This window comes from Leptinotarsa decemlineata, unplaced genomic scaffold (genome assembly GCF_025532065.1).
Source record: "Leptinotarsa decemlineata unplaced genomic scaffold, Ldec_3_MD MMD2_tig00026294_RagTag_RagTag, whole genome shotgun sequence".
Lineage (NCBI taxonomy): Eukaryota > Metazoa > Arthropoda > Insecta > Coleoptera > Chrysomelidae > Leptinotarsa > Leptinotarsa decemlineata.
This window is the reverse complement of record NW_027412674.1, coordinates 4,228,094-4,247,465: the sequence shown is the minus strand read 5'-3', so window position 1 is coordinate 4,247,465 and position 19,372 is coordinate 4,228,094. Positions and strand designations below refer to the sequence as shown.

General features: G+C 35.1%; 1 protein-coding gene and 1 long non-coding RNA gene across 3 annotated transcripts in view; one reads left to right on the top strand and one right to left on the bottom strand.

Annotated features, from left to right (window-relative positions):
* The window catches only part of LOC111511978 (CD276 antigen homolog), a 179,731-nt gene that overhangs the window by 84,991 nt on the left and 75,368 nt on the right, over positions 1–19,372 (bottom strand). The gene's annotated exons all lie outside the window — the stretch shown is intronic.
* LOC141484801 (uncharacterized) lies at positions 12,894–14,560 on the top strand. Of its 2 annotated transcripts, none has more exons than XR_012466807.1 (2): positions 12,894–13,084; positions 14,201–14,560. It is a non-coding gene; the product is annotated as an uncharacterized lncRNA (long non-coding RNA). The 2 variants fall into 2 exon arrangements; XR_012466806.1 differs by having other exon boundaries at positions 12,894–13,268.

Genomic DNA, 19,372 nt, shown 5'->3' with positions numbered 1-19,372 from the left:
ACCCTCTACCGCAACCCGCAAGGGTTTATTGTGGCTCATACCTATTCATATTCGACCAAATAAACCCAGTTTAACGAAGCCGATTAGTTTATATGGTGAGTGGTCTTTCAGGTCAGATGGTAAGAGTACGGCTCTGCCGAACTCTAAAAACCTGATTGGGTCCCCAGCGGGGCAGGCACAAACTATGTGCTCTGCTGTTTCATCATTTTCCAAATAGAGGCGACACACACTGTCTTTCGACAGTCCGAGTCTCTGCATTTGATGATTCAAATGACAGTGACCTGTAAGAAGGCTTCTTAGACATCGTAGTTCATTCCTACTGTACTCAGCATCTGTTTGGTATCATAGTCCAGTCATTAGAGTAAGTTCACCTCGGAATTCGAGATACCCAGCTGTAAGTCTGTAAATACTTGTATATTGACACCCTAAAAGTTGTCTCAAAACCTACATATGGTAAGGTGTAAGCAACTATTAAATTTCAAGGTCAAAGATCACAAAAATCGGTTTTTTGCGTTTTTTTTTTGAAATATCTCATTTCCTATGGGTTTTTTGCTATTTGTATTTATTATCAATATTGTAGTATACAAAATTTTCTACAGATTTTGTTTAAAAAATTTTTTTATACGGTGAACCGTTTTCGAGATAGAGGGCGGAGAGCACGCGGTCACAGCATCACTTCAGGTCAACCGGTGCCTCCGGTCGAAAACGCGCCATATATAGTTGATGAACTATCGATAAATCAATGATTATAAATATTTGTCAATTTTCATCAACTATTATATTATATTTTATAATTTTTTTCCTAACTTATCCACTTTTTATTCAGTATTAATTTATTTAACAACACTTACCTGCCCATGTAATTGCAGAATTGTTAATGAAAATATAGGAATTATATTTGAATTTTAATCTAATTAATATTTATAATTTCTTACATGATAAAAAAAACAAATAAATTATGAATTAATCTTTTTATTAAAAAATATCATTGAATACATTTATTTTTATTGAAAGTAAAGAAATTGAATAAAGGGTACAAAAACTACAATTTATAATTTTAATCATTTCCTTCCTCTTCATCGTCGTCTTCTGGCTGCTGGTAAATTTCAAACTGGTCTTCATTATCGTCTTCAACGACATTTGTCTCAAGTTCTTCCATGATTTCGGGGTCAAAGGTTCCATCTTCGTTAATGTCGCTCTGATATGGTAGAGCATTGAGACATGCTTGCCCATTACATTGGCCACAAGCTAAAGAGCATTGCAAGCCCGCTTTCCTGCATCCGCATCGCGATCCACAACCACTCTTGCAGTTGCAGAAAATTGTATTTAGCAAATCTTCTGGAGCAGGTGGTAAAATTGTCATGATAGGCTCCAGAAAATCGTTTCGCATTGCCCAACCCCATACCTGGGGTTCCAAATCATGTCCTAACCAAGTTTGAACTTGATAATATACATATGATTTAAGTTTTTCTCTTAATTATTTTTTAATTTCAGTAAACGGTTATCAGTATTATTGAATAGATGTAGATTTAATGCATGAAGAAAATGATAAAATAAAATTGACAAATATTTATAATCATTAATTTATCGATAGTTCATCAACTATATATGGCGCGTTTTCGACCGGAAGCACCGGTTGACCTGAAGTGATGCTGTGACCGCGCGCTCTCCGCCCTCTATCTCGAAAACGGTTCACCGTATAAAAAATTTTTTTAAACAAAATTTGTAGAGAATTTTGTATTCTACAATATTGATAATGAATACAAATAGCAAATATAGGAAATGAGATATTTCCAAAAAAGACGAAAAAACCGATTTTTGTGACCTTTGACCTTGAAATTTAATAGTTGCTTACACCCTACCATATGTAGGTTTTGAGACAACTTTTAGGGTGTCAATATACAAGTATTTACAGACTTACAGCTGGGTATCTCGAATTCCGAGATTCTTACCTGATTTAAGCTTAAATGACTGGATTATCAAGCTCCTAAGGGTGAATAAACGCCTTGGACTGAGCCAATCCTGGAAGATTCTGCCAGAAGTCCATAAATCTTTTTGCCATCCAGGTGTCTAGTGTTTGTTTGGCAAAGCCCAAAGCGATGCCAGTGACAGGTTTTGGTCCAATGAAGCCGCTTGCAACACCCTCCTTTGTAAGAGAGTCAGCAGCTTCATTGCCTTCCAGACCATTATGGCCAAGAATCCAGACCAGATACAATATGTTATATTGTAAGGTAGGGGTGGGCGAAAGTGGAATTAGGTTGAACTATTAAGATCTAATCAATTGATTTTTGTCATGGGTACTTGATTTGTGAATGTGAGGGGGTGAGGTAGTACTTAATTTTCGAAAGGGGTGACAGATGGCAGTAGCAAAAATGTTTCACTCAGGTTTCTATAAATTTTGCATATATATCGTATTCAATACAAAAATGCAAAGTCCTTCCACAAAACAACTGAATTCTTCAACTCGCCATATTATTAAAAATGCCAAAGACTTCATGCATATCAACTGACCTCGTTCTTTTCTTCTCAGAGACCAGAAATATCATACTTTGACATTTTTTCACGATCCACTGATACCCAAATTGTACTCAGAGTAAAAAAAGCAAATTTGTTCCTATCAGTATTCCATTCTAAGGTCTCCACCAGATTGTTGGTGTGTATCGTTGAAAGCCCCTTTCCACCTGCACAAAACTTTCACTTTGTCATTTCAACTGGATTTCGAGTAATTTTTATGTTTGTGATATTTACAAAAAATATTGAATCTGTTACAAAAAATATTGTGAAAAACCCAAACACATTTGTGAGCTTATATTTTTTATTTATGTTCTTTGAAAATTTACAATAATTTTAATGGTTGTAGTCAGCAATTCAGTAATATTTATTCATTCAATAACATACTTGTACATCGAATATTTCAAATAATATATGACATCAGAGTTATTTTGCTGAATGTATGGGTTACACCTAGGTATGAAATATACCTGTATTGTGCTTTCTCATCTATTGAGCAGGGTTATAAATCATGTCCCCCATCTCGAATACATAAAATGCATATTTATACTTAATGAATACAACGAGTGAAATCGGATGGCTATACAATTTTAATGAGTTGTTGGCAGTAGAGCTAGGAAAAGCTGCATTTCAAATTTAAAATATATTGACAGGCGAATGTTAGCAAAGTGAACAGTTTCCATTTTGGAAACGGTTTGGGTTCCTTTGTATATAACTTTTCAAGGCAGTTTTGAATTTTCTTGTACCACTTATAGTTTTCAGGATTCCAGAATTCGATTCCTAAATGTTCTGCAAGTTTGACCAATAAATACCTAAGGACATGTTCCACACTTTAATTCATATACTCCTGATTTCTCGAATTTGGATTTTTCGTCTTTTAACAAACTTTTCCAATGTATTACTTGTTCTATATGCAATTTTAATATCTCATTTCCTCAAAAATTAAGCCACTTTTTCCGTTGTTTGTCTAAAAAACGTTAAAAACCTATAATGTTGATGATGCAGCCTCCACCGCAACCCGCAAGAGTTTATTGTGGCTCACACCTATTCACACTCTTCCAAATAAACCCAGATTCTCAACGAAGCTGATCAGTTTGTATGGTGAGTGGTCTTTCAGGTCGGACGGTAAGAGTAAGGCTCTGCCGAACTTCAAAAACCTGATTTGGTCCACAGCGGGGCAGGCACAAAGTATGTACTCTGCTGTTTCATCATTTTCCAAACATTCCTACTGTAGTGCAACAACTAGTTGGTATCAAGGGTGAATGAACGCCTTGGAGTGAGCCTATCCTGGAAGATTCTTTCAGAAGTCCATGAATCTTCTTGCCATCCAGGTGTTCAATGTTTGTTTGGAAAAGTCTAAAGCGATGCCAATGGCAGGTTCTGGTCTGATGAAGCTGCTTGCAGCACCCTCTTTTGCAAGGGAGTCAGCAGCCTCATTGCCTTCCAGGCCAGTATAATAATAATAATAGTAAGTTTATTCAGATCACAAAAATGAATAACTGAAGTAATACATACAAGTGAATAAACATTATAGAAACCACAGAAGCATCAGATGTTGCTTGTATGTGGTGAAAAGGATATCCAAAGGAAAAAAATGAATATATGATAAATGTTGAAGCATGAGAATGAATTATATAAAAGGGATTTGCATATGAGAATAAACTACTTAATATATGGAATTAAAAACAATAAGATAATATAAAATCGCAAATATAAGCATAAATATGAAAAGTTGTCAGTTTTGACATATAATATTATTTAAATATAAAATCATACAAACATAAAACTAAATAGACAATTAAGTATAAAGTCACAATTGTAAAATATGCGTATTAGTAATAATATATAAAATCATGTTGAAATCGATATGGATGTTGTTGAAAATGGATGTGATATGTATTAACAAAACGATAGTGCCCTTATATACACTTATATACATACATATATGAACACATATGTATTACAGAATTGTAAGTGGACAATGTAGCAAAGGTACGTATGGTTTTTTCCCATCTACTCAAATAGACGTAGAAGTTCAAGTCTCTGACTTTGAAGAATATGCTCTTTCAACTATTTCTTGAAGCGATTGATATTTGAGATAGATTTTATATTTTCAGGAATTTGTTTAGGCGCAAAGTAAGTAAATGATCTTCAAGTAACGACCCTGGCCATTAGCGTTGTAGTATACTGATCTTTTTGGCGGGTGTGGTACTGATGTGAAGGAAGCGATGCCGAAAAATAATTGTATGATATTTGATGCTAGATCATAAAAAATACAATTGTCGTATGTCTAACAGTCTAACGATGTATAATCTATCAGAGGGATACCTACCATTTTCAGAGAATATTAATTTAAGATATTTTAATATTTATAATATATTTAATATTTCAGAGGTAGGAGTTCTTTGAGTTTCCTAAATTTGAATAGAATTTTCCTCAATTTATCGACGGTATATTTTATATGGAGGTTCCATTTCAAATTGGTGTCTAGAATTATTCCTTAGTATTTTATTTTCTTTTCAGAAAAGATGTGGAAAGGTGTATCAGTTTTTATTGTATGGCCAGGAATCCAAACTATAGACAATATGTTAAGTCTTCCTATCGAGGAGAGTCGTTTTTAACAATTGGCTACCAATTTAGACATTGCTCGGTAGGAGCCAAGAGCTTCCAACGCCGCTTGACTATCCGAGAATATTTTTATTGACTTGTGTATGATGCTGGATTCTTCCAATCTCTCTGCACACAATTCAATAGCGTGCATTTCCGCTTGAAATACAGTCGCGTAGGTTCCTAGGCAGGTTGATAACTCTGTCCTGGGTCTGCGACTGAAAACATCTTCACCAGAACCGGAAGGTGTTTTTGATCCATCTGAGAACCAAAAACTATCTGCTCTTAATATTTCCTTCTCCCGGAGGATCCAGTTGTCTCTACTCGGGAACAGTACTTTATAAGGCAGTTCGTAGTTGACAGTTGAGGCATAAAGCCAGAGGTCATTTCTAGAATGCTGTGACTTCCAGTGTCAACCAACAGTCTGTTGCACTCTGCATTGAATTGATTTATGCATTTAGCAATGTGCTCAACTGTATATGCAGTCCATCTAGTCTCTCTCTCCAGAAAAATGTGGAGAGGAGGTAGATCTAGAAGGATCTCCATGACCACTGACGGTGTGGTTCTGATGGCCAAACAAGTCTGTCTCTGTAAGCCATAGATCTTCGCCTGAGCCGTTCTCTATAAAGCCTTCGGCCACAAGGCAATTGCACCATAAGTGATCATTGGTCGACCAATCATCACATAATTCGAATGGATTTGTTTGGGACCTAAACCCTAAGTTTCACCACAAATCCTTCGACATGTCCATAGGGACAGTCTGGCTATATGTAAAACTTCTCCCAAATGAGCGTTTCAGGTGAGTTTTTCATCAAGGGCAATGCCAAGATATTTCACCTCCGTTCCAAATGGAATGACCTCACCATTGAGGGAAAGTGGCGTTAGATCGTCCAATTTTCTCCTCCTGGTGAAGGGGATTATCACAGTTTTGTTGGGGTTGACACACATCTGCTCCGTTAGGCACCAACTGTGAACAACGTCCAACGTGCTTCAGTGGATATTACAAGCTACCCTTTCCGACGTGGATCTTGCCAATATGACAAGGTCATCTGCATGAGTTTACAGATCTTTATCAGAAGAGAGTCTCATAAGTTATGCGACACTTGTGAGAAGCAATACGAAGAAAACGTCCGGTATTGTGGAAAAACTATTCATGGCTTTTGCATCACAATAATGCACCTGTTCACCCGTCATTGCTTGTTCGTAACCATGCCTTAGCAATCGTTTCCACCAGCATTGGCCCCCTGCGACTTTCTCTTGTTCCCAAGATTGAAAATACCCATAAAAGGACGACGTTTTGCTACGATGGAGAAGATGAAAACGGTATCGCCGAGGGAGCTCAAGAAAACATCGAAAAGTGCATATCAGAATTGCTTCGAGGGTTGAAAAAAACGATGGAACGAGTGTATTATATCTGATGAGGAATACTTTGAAGGGAACAGAAAACAAATTAATGGATTAATAAACATTCCTTGGAAAAATGAAAATTCACCTTATTTTTTGAACTGACAGCGTATGGATTAAAACAATACTGAATACTGGGTGCTTGTATCATCCTTGTGCGTGGTGTTGTTTGTCCATGTTTCGAACACGGGAATATGAGCTCCGAAGATGAACTCGATAAAATTCGGAACGTCTGCGAAAATATGTAGTTTTTCCAAGATTTTTCGATTAGTTGTACTACCGAATAACACAGTCTACATAGAAAAATTGCACACTCTATTCGATTGTGGTTGATCTACAAATTTTCTTCAATAATCCGATCTTTCCGGCATCCGATATATCCGTATAAGTTATCAAGAAATCAGATCTTGGAAGTACATCCTATCCAGCTTCACCCATCCTTTGATAAGATTGCCCCTACAAGTTCGTTGATCAAAATAGCGAATGTTATTAACAAAGCACCAAAAAACTTCATGCACTAGGAAACAATTTGTTTTGAAGTGACGAATAATTTGAATAACACTTCCAGAAAACAAATCGTGAAATTATAAAACAATAACAAAAATCAATTGGCGCTTCGGGGCAACTTCATTGATTTCTTTTGATTTTTCAGATGCAGGAAAACTGGGAAAACCTCCAGCACCACATCATCTGAAGATCTTGATCTGCCAATGTCCTCTCTTCCATAAAACAAAATGAAGGGGGTCTCTAGAGGCTCGAATAGATTCAATACATCGCCACAATACTTCGTGACACGAATATCATCAAACTTAAATAAGTCCGTCTCGTCTTTGACCAAGGCGTAATAATGACCAGATTCAACGCCAGAACCGCAGTGAATAATGACTGCATGAGGATTATAATAGTTATGATTTGTAATCGAAATCTACCCCTTATACCTAATTCAAGAATAGCGATGCTGATGATATTCACTCCGTGTTCTCGTTGTGGTGAGTCTGCTAACAGAAATACTTGGAGTGGAAACAGATATAAAATAGAGTGATTGCGACAGCACCAGTATTTTTAGACTGGCCAATTGTTTCCTCCCGAATATTCGAATGTACATCTTTTGTGTATATGATAATAATCTATATTTAAACGCTATGCACTCGAATGCATTGCCAATACTACAATGAATCCGTTACAGCGTGATAGGAGTATAATATTCTCTCCTCACCATGTAGAATGTGAGCAATAGATTCTCAGAATCTATTGAATTGGTATGTCAATTTTAGAATTCAAATTTTCAAGAGAAAATATTTCATCTTCACAGAGATGTGTAGATCATTCAAGGAACTCACTTTTAGGTGCCAACTGAAAGAAAAAAGCCCTTCCGTAACAACTACTTTCATATGAACAGTGAACTATATGGAAATATTTTTTTTGTGTGCAAAAATTCATTCATGCGATTCTAATATTGAACGTAAGCCCCGAATTGATTGATCTACAGTCATCTAGGACATGGATTTGAGAAGAAGTTGTTTTCTGATAGGCGTCAGTCCATTCAACCTACTGTGTAGGTATATTCGAGACTGGCTTGAACGTTTAAAGTTCATTTCTTTAGATTTGTTTACTGCCAGTCTTCAAACATTGCTCACTGAGTAATAATAAAGTTTTTCTTCCTTATTCAGAGGAATCGGGCAAATTTCAGATAAGCAGTTGGTTAGTACCTCGTCCACAAGATGGCGTGACATTTTGTTGTTCGCTCCAACTTAGGAAGAGGAATGAAATACTCTGAAAGAATTCCGATTTTCAATTATGGAATATCATTGACTTTAGGTCGATGATGGCCACTATCTTGCACTGATGAGTGGCTAATGAGCCTGAAACTGATGTGCGAGTGTGGCCGTTCCAAAATTGAAGGTCGACTCTTTCAGTTGTATTGCCAATTGCATATGCAGTAAATTTTCTGTGAAGATTTCTGCACTGACGCCTGTCATATATAATCCAACGCCCTTCGTGGTATTAGCCACGGGGTAGTTGTTTTCTAATAGACGTCAGTCCATTCAATACACTGTGTAGGTATATTCGAGACTGGCTTGAACATTTAAAGTTCATTTCTTTAGATTCTGAAGAAATTGTTTAGACCTATCTGTTACGCATCTGTTCAGCGAGGGATACAGAAACTCTTGCGAGATGATCGACCTCAACTCTTCGAAATCGACCCTTCAGCAGGCGAAAGCTCAGACGTTGTTTCGAAGTTAAGAATGATATTTTTGCTATACGACATTTTTGTATCATTATAAACGTTAGAAAATCAGTTTCACTATACACGAACAGGAATAATCAATAATTTTTTTGAAACGATCTGTTCTTGAGCGATCATCAATATGGCTTTCGGAAACAAAGATCAACAGGCCTTCTATCGTATGTCACCCATATCGTATGACACGCAACCAAGAAACATGGAGATTCAATAACTGTTGCGCTTGATATTTCTAAGGCAGCTGACCGTGTGTGGCATTTGGTTTTGCTGGCCAACTTCTTGAAAGAACGTTCCCTGCAAGTGGCCGTCGATGGATATCTCTCGAATATTTTCACCATCAAACTCTGTTTCTGAATTAACAGACGTCAGAATATCATCGACGTAAATATCACGCTCAGCAACTGCAGCAGCAAGTGGAGCCAGAAGTCGTACAACTCTATTCGCTATATAAAGAGAACTTGTGTAACCAAAAACAACCTTGTTTAGTTGATAAACCATCAGTAGTTGGCTGGGATCTGGACTCCAGCTGAAACGCTGAAAACGACGATCTCGTTGGTCAATTCTCATTTGCAAAAACATTCTTTTCAGACCAGCTGTCAATACGAATTGATAAAGTTCAAAATATATTAACACATGGAAAATATCTGCTTGTAATTTAGGGCCAATAAACAAAAAGTCATTTTGGTCATTTCGAATGATGTGCTCTTTGATGCAGAGGCGTTGAATGCAATGAGTAGAAGTGTGGTTGGATGATGAGGATGATGGACTCCATGATGGGATAAATAGTGTGCACAATCGTCTGGAACCTCATGTATGTGTACAACTGGTGATGTAGCTCCATCCTAAAAATACTCCTTCATCATCTTTGAATGTAATGAGCGTAATGATGGATTCTCATAAAGTATGCGTTCGAGCGAAATAATTTTAGCCACACAAGCATCCTTAGATGAACCCAAAAGTTCAGGAGTTCTGCGAAAGAGAAGAAGAACAATGAATGTTTCATCAGCGTTGCGAGTGTGAGTATCAATGAAAAATTTCACATTTTGCATCATCTGTGCCCAATAGCCTGTTTGTGGTTATATTTTTTAGTACACAGAATCTACATACAAATTCTCCAAGTAGAACTTGCATTTGAATAATTTGAATATGTGACAAAAAATAGACCGAATCAGACCTTGTCGCTGTATCAATTGCTGCACGACCCATTTCCACATAAATTAGAGTAGTTTCTAAAGCTACAGGATTATTTGCTGGACCTACGAGTGCATGTGCTACATACCTATGTGTACTGTCAAGGCGTGAATGAAATTTGAGGATTATGCTGGTAGCGACATTTAGTGGAGAAGAACCAATACCTTTCACAACACATGGTATAGATTCCGTTACGAGCCCTAATTTGTGACAAGTCTTGTGTGTAATAAAGTCTGACTGCGAACCCGAATCAAAGATACCTCGAAGTTCGTGGGTTTTACCATCTGAATCTTCAGCTAAAACGTAACGGTGACGAGTAAAATTGTTAAGAGCATATTAAAATCAAGAAAACTTTCAGTAAAACAAAATGTTTGACAATTTGGAACTAGTACTGCGATCAATAATTTTTGTTTGTAACAAATTTTACAAGTGATTCAAATTTCTGTACTTTAGACCTGAAACGATTATTGTTTTCGAATAATCTCGAAGTTACTGTGAAAATATAATATTATCGAAGTCATCTAAATTCATTTGTTTGAGTGCGTTTACTGGTTCTACAAAACCGGAAAGAAATTTTTGTAATCCTTGTTCAGATTCAGTTTGTAGTGATTTGAAATTCAGAATTTTTTCTATATGAGAAGAAGCAAGTGTTTTCTTATCATCAAATCTAGCCGTTAGCGCTTTTAAAATCACCGAGTGATTATCGGCAGTTGGTGGAATAGAAACACAAATCGATCTAGCTGAACCCTCCAAATGCGTAACTGAACGAGTAACTGTTTTAACATTAGTATACCCTACATTTTCATGAATGTACTTTTTGAAAATTTCATAGAAAGTTGGTCACTCTTCCGGTTCGCCACTGAATCTAGGTCATTCAATAGGTTGAAGTTTCGCATTTGAAACTTGAAAACTAGAACCCCCATTTGCAGGAAAATTATTTTCTTTCAACTCTCTCTTTTGTTCTAATGAAATGAAAACATTATTGGTGACACAAAATATTCCATCATATGCTTCCACTTCTACATACTAAGTAACAAAATTGGTTTTAGATTCAAAAGAAAGTTCATTTATTTTATCAATAACTTCAATGAATTTTTTACGAACAATTGACATCGTTCTGGTTTTAATCTGAAACTAATAAACTTGTTTTTCATTTTTGTTGCTTTTTATGAAAGATCATAAATGATTTGCATTTTCCCAAAATACTTTTCTTTTTAAGAATACTCAATTGATTTTCTTCTTGGCTAGATATTTCACAATAAAATTAGCAACAATTCTACCCACTAGGAACAAGCTGGTTTTTCCCAGGGATCCATATTATCTCCAATCCTTATTTTATTGTATATCAACGACTTATTGGAAAAAAACAAGAGTCCAATATATTGACGACACCACACTTGTTTCGTTATTCCATTTGGACTCCAGGATATCGGCTGCGGATGCACATCTTCATCGGCAGCAGGAGGTTGTATATTTCAATGAGGATCTAGAAGTAATTTCGAATTGGAGTGTAACCAACCAGGTTCAATTCAACCTCACAAAAACATAATCGTCGTTTTCTGCAAAAAGATAAATGTGTCCGAACCAGATATAATGATGTCAGGAAAGACATTTTCGCTTTCTGCCTCGATAAGTTTGTTGGAGTTTGAAATGGACAATGATATGTCTCGACACAATCATGTACAAAACTTTCGACTTTATTCATCTTTGTAAAGTACAGCAAAAGATACAATATTTACAGGAGTGATGAATAAATCACAATGCCACTGAGGAGTATACTCCTGTATGTGGTTGAAATAAAAAATACATAGGTAAAAAATACAAAATACAATTAAACAAAAAATTTAAATTTACATACACAATAAGATTAGTTTCACGAACACATAATATTAAATAATGTTATGGTAATAAAATTTTCAGCTAATCAGTTAGATAAAAAATAATGTATAAATAATGTCATTGTATAAAACATTGCATAAAACATTTCTAAAATTAGGTATATACAGCAGGAAAATAACATATTGATTGGTAGAAAGAATCAGATGTGTTCTACAATGGTAATTTGATTTTCAATTACGAACATAGTTATATTTTGCAGTATCTGTAAACACAGACGGTCTTCCACGGCTCCTCTTTGCAGAGTTTTTTTTTTCAGATAAGAAGTGAAGCAGATACCAATATAAAACTTACCATGGTCAGTATTATTGAGTCTCAATGAGTTTATGGATTTGTTTTCTATCAATTGTTCTTAGGAAATTTATAAGTTCTATTTTGAATTGTTTTAACACCGTTATTGTTTTCAAGATTCCCGGAATGAAATTGTAAATTTTGGGAGCTAAGTAATGATAACCTTTTTGTCCTATTGCTTTATTCATTCGTGGAACGATGTACTTATTTTTTTGTCTTGTAGAATGGGAGTGAGTCGTCACATTCGTTTCGATTCCATTAATGTGATGTCTAATACATACTTGTTTGAGATAAAGCTGTCTAATATCTAGCATTTTTGTTTCTGAGTAGAGAGAGTCACTTGAGTATCTTGGTCCTTTATCACAAATCATTCGGAAAAATTTTCTTTGAGACACTTCAAGTATATTAAGGTAAGTTCGCGATACACCCCCCCACCCGATTATTCCATAATTCAAGTGCGTTTTCACCAAACTTTGGTAGACAATTATTTTTTGTTTGTAATCAAGGTACGATTTGATTTGTTTGAATCGAAATAGAATACAACGCAACTTTTTAGCAAGATATGAGATATGTTCGTCCCTTCTTAGGTGTGGGTCAAGGATTATTCCCAGATATTTTAGTTTGTGTTCAGGTCGAATCGAAAGATCTTGCTGTATTTTCAAGATATAATTGGGCAGAGATGCTTCTCGACTACGGAATGGTAGGTAAAACTTTTTTTCAAAATTTATGGACAAAAGTCCACTATCGAGCCAATCTTTTAAATTATTCAAGTCATTTTCAGTTTTTGTTTTCAGGTCATGCCAGTTGTCAGCAGTATATATAATGACTGTGTCATCTGCAAAGCTGAGTATTTTCCCTTCTTTTTCTTGCAAAAATAGATTATTTAAATATATCGAGAATAATAAGGGTCCCATTACTGTTCCTTGAGGAACTCCACAGGTAATTATTCTTTCTGAGCTTATATCGCTTTCAATTCTAACTTTTTGTTTTCTATTAGTTAAGTAGCTTTCGAGTAAATTATATGCCATTCCCCTTACACCGATTTCATGTAATGTTTCAAGTAGTATATGATGGTCAACTGTATCGAAAGCTTTCCTCAGATCGAGAAAAACTCCTATTACTGGTAAGTCATTATCTACACATTCATAAATGATGTTTGTCAGCTTCAGGATAGCATCTTGTGTGGATTTTTTCTCTCTGAAGCCAAATTGGGATGATGATAGAAGATTATATTTGTTTAAAAAACTATTGAGTCGCATTTTCATTATTTTTTCTATTATTTTGGTCAAAGATGTAATGAGAGATATTGGTCTGTAGTTCGTGATTTTTTGTTTGTCTCCACTTTTGTGTATTGGAGTAACAATTGATATTTTGAAAGCTTCAGGAAAATAGCCTAATTCGAATGATTTATTTATGATGCTTGTTAGTGGTTTGCTTATGTATTTTGAGAGTAACTTTAATGTTTCCCGTTTTATCCCATCATATCCAGGTGCTTTTTTATTTTTCAATTGATGAATGATATTTTCGACTTCTCTTTCACTTGTTGGCTCAAAAAATATGGAATTTACTGTTATGTTTTTTTACTTCTATAGTTTTGCTTTTTAATAATTTTTTTTGATAAATTCTCTCCTACGCCTACAAAAAAATCGTTGAATAATTCAGCTTTGAATTCAGTTTCCGTAATCAAATCGCCGTCTTCATTTTCAATTTCACCTATTTTTCTGCAATTTGGTATTTTTAGAATTTCGTTAACTGTATTCCAAAGTCTAGTAGAGGCATTATCCTCTTCTTCTACGCGTTTTTTAAAATATTTTATTTTCGCTTGATTAATTGATTGTTCAACTTTTTTCTTAATCTCCATGTATTCATTTTTCAAAATTTCGTTGTTTGGATCAAGTTTCCATTTGCGGTACATATTATTCTTTTTATTAACAATTTTGATGAGTGATTTTGTCATCCATTTTTTTCTTTTTCGGTCTTTATTTTTCAATCTAATATATATTTTTAACTTTTCAATACATTCCCACAAAATATTGATGAATTCATTTGTTACAGAGTCAAGATCAGGATGCTGTGAAAATATTTTCTCCCAATCGACATTCTGGATTGACTCGATCAACTTATCCTCGTCAAGTTTTTCAAAGTATTTTTTGTTGTTGTGATTTGTATTATTAATTTTACTTGAAATTATAATTTGTAAAAAAGTTGTGTGATGATCTGTTATGGCTGAATCTATTGTAATAGGCAGTATTGTTTCATAGTTGTTATTTTTACAATAAATGAAAATATGATCCAGACACGATTCTGAGTTATTTTTACTTCTTGTTGGAGTGTTGATTGTTGACTGGTAACCATACTCACTTAACATATCCAAATAATTTTTTGAGGCTTCATTTTCAGTTAATAAGTCTATGTTGATGTCCCCCAAAAATAGATTACAATCGGAAGGATCATTATCTCCACTCAGTATATCATTCATCTGATTTAAAAAACTGTCAATGTCGTTTGTAGGGGATCTATAAAAAACATATAAACATATAGTACTATTTTCATATTTTATTTTTACTTTTATCAGACTGCTACCGCAAAGTTCAATGAGGGTATGAGACAAGTACATTTCATTCTTTATAAAAACAATGACACCGTCATTCTGATTGTAACAACCATTACTGTAGACAGTGGTATAACCCGTAATATCGAATAATGAGGGGTCTGGAATATGCCAAGTTTCTGTGAAAACAATACAGTCCATTTGAGTGGATAAATCATCAATGAAATCGTCGTAGTGTTTACCTATACTGCATATATTGTTATGTATTATTTTAAAATTTTCCAAATTTCGATTTATATGGATAATTTCTTTCAATTCGTGCGAGTTATTCAAAGGTTAGGTTGTTAGTTTTTCAATACAAAAATTTTTAATGTAGGGGTCCATATATAATGTTTATAGTGAAGTTTCTGATGAATATGTTCTAGAAGGTTGATGAGGAATTAAAACAAGTTGAAAGTTCTGCTGGATCACTTACATAAAATTTCTTCTTGAACGTGTAGCCGTCGTTTTCTTCGGCGTTTCTGAGTTTTGTGACTGTTTTCTGACTTTTTGTTTTGACTTGTCGCTTTCTTGATTTCTTCTTTCTCGTATCAGTGATTCGATGTCTTTAATATTTTCTTCTTCACTTTTTTTCTCCGTTTCTTCCACTCTGAGTTCTATGAATTCTTCACCTCTTGGTAGTGGAGTTGAAGGGTCGCTTTTATTTCTTCTCTGGGGTTGAGGGTTATATTCGTCGAGATCTTCAAAGGTATTGTCCGACTGAATGTCTTTTATGGTGTAAGGAATTCCTTCAATTATAAGCTTATTGCCTTTGAGAGTTGCTCGTTTATTACTCTCCTTGGCCTCTTTCAAGTACGCCAACAGGATTTTTCTATCTGCTTGTTCCTTTTTGGTTAGATCCTCGGAGATTGCTATGTTAGACCCTTTCAGTTTTGAGCAGTTTTTTCGAATTTCGATCTTCTTCAGCTTCGACAGTAGCGTTACTAAGATTGGTCTTTTTGTTGAATCACTTCTTCCCAATCTATAAATATTTGTGAGGTCTTTACTTTGAAATTCAATATGAAGTTTGATTCTGAATATATCAATAGCAGTTGTAACCAAATTGGATGTTGTTTCCCCTTCTTCTTGTTGTACACCGTAAATTATGATGTTGTTACCTCTCAGTTTTTTCTCGGTTTGTTCGAGATTTTCTCTTAACTCTTTATTTTCAATTTCCAAGAATTTAATTTTTTTCTCTACGCTGGTATACTTCGATTCTATTTTCATGGATAGTGTTTTCAATTCTTTATCGATTGCCTCAAACTTTTCCGTGAAATTCTTGTTCATTATCTGGAGCAATTTATAAGTATTTTCACTCACATCATTTTTCGTGGTTTCTTCCAGGTCCGAGTGTTTGGTCATTTTGTCGATATTTCAAACAACTTATTTTATCGTTTAGGTGCAGTGTTCCGTCCTGGTTGAAGATCTCCGAACATACGTATTTAGATAAGGAAGTAGGTTTTTCGAACTGTTTTGTTGGTTACTTTTTATATTCTGTAGCTAGTGTAGATACCCGATTTTCCTTGGATAACTCCGCTGGTTTGGATGATTAGATGAAACTATGTTTCTAACTGCATGCGTTGCCTTTTAACGTTCCCGTCAGTATAAGTCACTTCAGTTATATTTACTTTTTACCATTGCAAATCTTTGTTATAGCCAGAGAACGCACTCACTTGAACTATCATACTAACAACGATGTATGAATGTGGCTGGCTGCTTTTCAAAAGCAGCCTATGCAACCAAAAAAACAGACACATCTCAGCAGCATTTGATGCGTAATAGAGCTCAGATTAGATCATCTTTGGAGTTTTGTTCTCATGTATGAAAAACCACCCCTGAGCGGTACATATCAGAAATACGCGACGGACTGTAGCTGCTCATCGTTTCAAGGTTCAACTCAGTACACCTCGAACTTCCCTGTTCAAGAACTCTTTCATCTGGAGAACTGCGTTTATGTGTAATAACTTGTCACGCCTTTTATTTATCGTTGACCACTTAAGTCAATTCGTAAACAATTTCTCTTTGTTCCACAACTTGGCGTGAGGGTGGCTACTAGGGATTAGAGAAAGAGCATAGCTCCCAGAGTAGGCCGCCAGCTTTTAAACAGTGAAGAAGAGCGTGGGTGAGATGGAGGGTAGAGCGCCACTCGCTTTATCAACCCTGGATCTTATATAGCATACAAAACAAAAACGGAAAATTAATTCTAAACGGTAACAAATTGAATCAAACTCGAACCCAGTTAAAATATTTATAATTTCTTTCCCTAACATCTATACCTTTTCCAGTTGGTTGCAAACTTGTCAACAAAACCCCTGGTTTACCTGTCAGTTCATAAATTTCATCAACCTTTCATCAACCGTTACTATAGGACTCTCCCTACAATACTGGCAGAAAGCCTTGAGCTCCTGAGGCCACAAAGTGTCAGATATGAGAAGATATTACTTTCCTAATTGTAAACAATACCAAAATGTTTATAAGATATAAATTATATTACACCTATAGCACAAATGCTTCAATTCTAAGGGGGCTGTAATGAACCCAGGCTCCCCAAAGAAAAAAGGGGGATGTCTCTTCAATACTTGGGACGTTGCTGTTTTGAAGTTATACTTTACCTCAGATATAGCTATATCGCCAGCTTACAGTAGGTTGAGGGAATGCATTCATCTACATATGCATAAAAGCATATACCCTACACTAATATGTTTTCCCCTTTTGGGCAGGTTTGAGGAACATAAATCTTTGTTGAGATAATAAATCAAGCATCAAAAACCTAGTCACTGATAAGTTATTTGTCCCTATCTTAATAACTAAGCTTATCTGTGTGCGTCTCCCCCGAGGTGGCTTGAAGAACAAGAATGGTCTTAGAATTCAGAACTTAGGTCTGCAGTGTTCTGTCGGTACCACAATTGTGATCGGCTCAACAGCGGGTAACTACTAACTACTGCTACTACTGTACTAAGCATTCATGCAAGGATGTCTAGTCTTACAGAAATACCAACATGAGGAAATGGTATCCAGATAAAAGAAGGCCTAAAATGAAACAATTCATATTAGATGGTAACGGTTCACTGGAAGTGATGTCCAGGACGATACGTCTGGACAGAATGATCAAGCTCATTCTCTGAATGTATGAGTTGTTTCGTTGATAATTACCAACTCACCTTTGATGTCGTGTGGCCTATAGGTTTACTTTTGCCCCAAGAAGCCAAGATTCAAATCAATAAGATTCGGTTCTCCGTAAGAAATTGAATCCAACAAGTGAGTTGAATGTTTTACCAGCATCCAAATGCCAAGAATAAAACGATTTCCTATTCTTATAGAAGATGATCTTACTTTGTTAATCCAAAAAATCTAGAAGTTTGAACAAAAATTCCAAAATTAGAAAAATGGCTACCAAAAGTACCACAAAAAATTTTGAATCCCGGCGGCAAGACATTCATGGAACCAAAGTCACAGAACACCCTCACTACACAATTCACCGTACAGAGCACAGAACCCTTAGAGGATTCGAATATATGTTCGAATATAACTAATGCGTTCGAATATATCCTTGTATAGTTGTTAATCAGTAAATGAGAACTAAACGAATGACGAGGTATTAAAATATACCAAAACCTTCATGGAAGTATTAATTTCAGGTTTAAATATTCGTTCACCTCAAAACAGAACAAATGACAAAATAAAACCGTAACAAACCTTTCTGAGAACATTTTTCCAAATGGATTCAATCTCCAATGATTCAAATCCAATGTGAATCGCTACTTTCCCACAAGCATCGCTCTAAGAGTGCCTTAAGGTGTTTCTTGTGTTGCTTGTCTTTGAAAAAAGAGGTTAATTTCATTTTTCTCAAAAAATATTCATTTATTCATCAATTTATATTTTGACCCTTCAAAGTAGTCCCATTCACGATCACATTTCAAGTCTTTTGAGCATTCAATTCCATTTTGACACAAAATTTGATGCAAATTATTTGATCTTTTTTTTGATAACAGAAAATCGCCGTACACGCAGGACACTTGTAACTTTAATGCCTCTCTAACTTTATGTCTCTCTAACTTCTAACTTTTTATGCCTAACAAACTAAACATCCTAAACAGTTGAAACTGTGAACATATATTTGAGACGAGTGTACCAACATAAAAAAAACCTTTATCAAATGTACGTAGCCCGCGAAATATCAACATTTGCCTTTTATTTTTTAATATTCCTCGTATGTTACTGGAGCGTTCATATGATTCCGGTAAACCTTATATTTCATATATTCTGTCAATTAAAATAATCAAAAGTGAGCGCAATATTGATAAATCTGAACGAGAATAGTTTGATTTGAATCATTTACTCGAAATAAGTATTTTAGTAAGAGATTTATAAGTATAAGAAAAAGAGCCCGCTTTCTTAAATATCCGTTGCTAGTTTTTGGTCAGAAAAAATGTGAAATGAATATTGCAGATGAAATTTTTTTTCATGTATTGATAATTCAAAATGAAACAATGATAAGTATTTCACAATAACTTGATCTCACATAACCTCATTTCCTTTTCTAGCAATAGTTATCAATTAAATTTGTAATGAACTGTGAAGAATCAAACAAGCGTTGCAAAATTTTATTACAATATAGCCAAACATTATCGTCATTG